Source organism: Colobus angolensis, unplaced genomic scaffold (assembly GCF_000951035.1).
Source record: "Colobus angolensis palliatus isolate OR3802 unplaced genomic scaffold, Cang.pa_1.0 Scaffold332, whole genome shotgun sequence".
Lineage (NCBI taxonomy): Eukaryota > Metazoa > Chordata > Mammalia > Primates > Cercopithecidae > Colobus > Colobus angolensis.
In genome coordinates, this window is record NW_012116622.1 from 1656331 (window position 1) to 1660236 (window position 3906).

Sequence of the window (3906 nt, forward strand, 5' to 3'; positions counted from 1 at the left end):
AGTGGTAATCTTGACTCACTTATAGAAATTAAGTCATTTGAACAAACCTACAGTTTTAGTCGCATATTGCTGTATGTAACACTAACTCCAAATTTTATGCCTTAGAATGATAATGATTTATCAATGTCCATGCTTTTGCATATTGAGAAAAGCTCAGCTGGGTCGTTCTGCTGTTCTCAATTGGGGTCTCATGTAGTTACAGCCAGATGTCAACTGGGGCTTTCTGCTGTTCTCAACTGGGGTCTCATGTAGTTACAGCCAGATGTCAACTGAGGCTTCAATGTCCTCATGGTTTTCCAATATAACTAACTAGACTTGAACTTCTTTGCAGAGAGGGTGGATTTTACGGACTACCGCCCCCAGTATTCAAAGGCTTATGAAGACTGCTTGTGTCCCACTTGTTAGCATTCCAGTGAACAAAGCAAGTCGCACAGCCAAGCCCAGAGTTAATGTAAGCAGAGATTACTCAAGGATCTAGATATCAGGACCTATGTTCATGGGAAACCACGAAGAAAACATCACAACACAATTACACAAAGAGTCAGAGGTGGAGGTAAATTTGAATTTGGGTTTCTCTGACTCCAAACCTATAGCTTAACAATAGCATGATTGCTTCTCAGTTATTATAGGCTACTTTCTCATTTTTACTTGAATATCTAGTGGTAATAGGGGAGAGAAAGATGAAAAATATTTTTCCCTAGGCTATCACTGCTTTCTTCGATTCCCACAATTCTACTTTCTTGACTAGTGGGTTGCATACGACTCCAAGGTAATTTTTCTTAAAATTTTAGTGATTATGTTCTCCCTTCATATATTTATTTTGTGCCTATTTTTATTCTCCAAGATTCTAATAATAGATGAGAAGTCATATTTCTCTAGATCCACGTCCACTGTCATGTACATCCTCTATATTACATAAGCTTGTGTATGCACATGTTTGTAAACTTACACACACAGACACAACAATGTTGATACCCAAAGAATTATTTTGTTAGCAAATGTCTACATTTCATCAATATATGGTTACAATACTGTATTTATCTTCTACAAAAGGACTTGATATGTTAAACCTAATGTTTAGAATACTACTGCACAAGGTTATTTCCATAACTAGTTTTAATTAAAGCATCCTTACTGAAATGACTTAAATGTATCTATTATAAATTACTGTAAGCGATGGTAAAAGTTCACATAAGCAAGAGAGTTCAGAGCCACTCATAAAGGCACCATTTGTATATAAAAAAATGAAGAAAGAAAATGTGGGGAGGGCCAAGATGGCTGACTAGAAGCAGCTAGTGTGCACTGCTGTCACAGTGAGAAGAAAAAGTCGTGATTAAATAGTATATTTTCAACAGAAACATGCAGGTGAACACATTGCGATTCATCAAGGAGCGCTATGTGGAGTCTGGCAGAACCACTGCTCAGGCACAGGTGGAGTCCCAGGAGCCTTGGATCCCTGGGCATCCCAGCATTAGTGGCTGCAGCTCTGTCAAAGGGGGAGGCTAGGATTTCTTACATTCCACCAAGAAAGGGGCTGAATCCAGGGAGCTGAGCAGAGATGGTCTACAGACCTCACTTCCACTGCACTTTGTAAAAGTCCTACTACCCTGGGACTCCAGCCATCCCTCTCTGGGACTCTCAGACCAGTAGCAGCTCTACACCTCCCATGGACAGAGCTCCCAGAGGGAGGGGTGAACCACCAACTTTCCTATCTTGCAGTCTTCACCATTGCTATCTTCAGGCTCTGGAGAGTCCGAGGTGACAAGGGACAGGTACAGACCTCCAGCACAGTTACCCCATGAAAAAGTGGCCAGGCTGTTTTTATCATGGGTCCCTGATCCCATTTCTCCTCACTGGGTTGCCAGCACCTCCATGCCTGGTACTCCATCAAAATTCTGCTTGGGTTTTTGGGCTGGCTGCATCTCTGCACTGGCTTTGGAGAGTTCCTAGAGACTAGGGACTAGTGTGGACCCCCAACACAGTGCAGCTGCCCCACAGAAGAGTGGCCAGACTGTTCTCCATGCAGGTCCCTCTCCTCACTTCTTCTCACTAGGCAGGGACTCCTGACCTGGGACTTCAGCATGACTACGCTGCCCCTGGTTAACATTTCAATCACAGCCAACACAACACTTCTCTGAGCAGGAAATCCCAGAATCAACTGACAACCCTTCTGCCTTTGCAGCTGTACTTGTACCACCCTAACTACCCTTGGGCTGGGGAAAACAAAAGGCCTAGTCACTATCCTGGCACCCCCAGCACGCAGCAGCCACCAAATGGAGAGGAATCCAATTCCTCTTCCCTGGAATCCCCACCCCCCCAACTCATCACCAGACAGGGCAACCAGCTCAGGACAACAGAACAGCTGCCCCAACCACGGTTGAGCACAACTGGTAGAGGCTCTGAATTTCCGTGGGGAGAGGTTCCCAGAGGCAACAAACAGCCCCTTGGCCACTGCCACAGGAGTGGTTCTGCCCCTGATGCACTCAGCCTGGGAAAGAAACAAGGCGCCTGAGGGCTTCACCCAAGCTAACAGCATGCCACAGCCACCATACTGAGAGGAGCCCAGTCTCTCCTCCCTGTGAGCGCTCAACCTCTGCTTCCCAACAAGCAGAACCCCTAGCTTGAGCCAGCAGTAGAGCTGCCCTATCCCCTGGCTGAACATGCCCAGTAGCAGTGGCTCCTAATTTATTGGAAGTAGAGCTCCCAGGGGCAACCAAAAGCCCTCTGACGCTGCCTCTGCAGTGGAACTGCCATTGCTGTCACTGGACTGAGGAAGGAGCAAAGATCCTGAGTGCTTTACCCACACCTCCAGCAAGCTGCAATTGCCCTAAGGAGAGGTGGTGAGTTTGTCTCCCATGAGTTCCACCCAGTCCCCCTGCTCATCACCAGGCAATTAAAAAAAAAAAAACATTTTAAAATTCATATGAAAGCAAAAAATATGCCCTAATAGCCAAGGCAATCCTAAGCAAAAAGAACAAAGCTGGAGGCATCATATTATCTGACTTCAAACTATAATACAGGGCTACCATAGCCAAACCAGCATGGTACTGTTACAAAAACAGATACATAGACCAATCAAAGAGAATAAATGCATAGACCAATCAAACAGAGAGCACAGAAGTAGACCACACACCTACAACCATCTGATCTTCGACAAAGCTGACAAAAACAAGCCATGGGGAAAGACTTCCTATTCAAGAAGTGGTGCTGGGATAACTGGCCAGCCCTATGCAGAGGATTGAAACTGGTCCCTTCCTTCCATCACATATCCAAAGATCAATTTAAGATGGATTAAAGACATAAAGGCAAAACCTAAGACTATAAAAATCCCTGGAAGATAACCTAGGATATACCATTTTGGACATAGGAACTGACAAATATTTCATGACAAAGATGCTAAAAGCAATGGCAACAGAAGCAAAAATTAACAAATGGGATCTAATTAAACTAAAGAGCTTCTGCACAGCAAAAGAAACTATCAACAGAATAAACAGGCAACCTACAGAATGGAGAAAATGTTTGCAAACTATGCTCCTGACAATGGTCTAATATTCAGCATCTTTAAAAAAACTTAAACAAATGTACAAGCAAAATATACCCCATTAAAAAGTGGGCAAAGCAGCTGGGCGTGGTGTCTCATGCTTGTAATCCCAGCACTTTGGGAGGCCAGGGTGGGCAGATCACCTGAGGTCGGGAGTTTGAGACCAGCCTGAACAACATGGAGAAACCCCATCTCTACTAAAACTACAAAATTAGCCAGGCATGGTGGTGCATACCTGTAATCCCAGATACTCGGGAGGCTGAGGAGGAGAATCACTTGTATCTGGGAGGCGGAGGTTGCAGTGAGCTGAAATTGTGCCATTGAACTCCAGGCTGAGCAACAAGAGTAAAACTCCATCTCAAAAA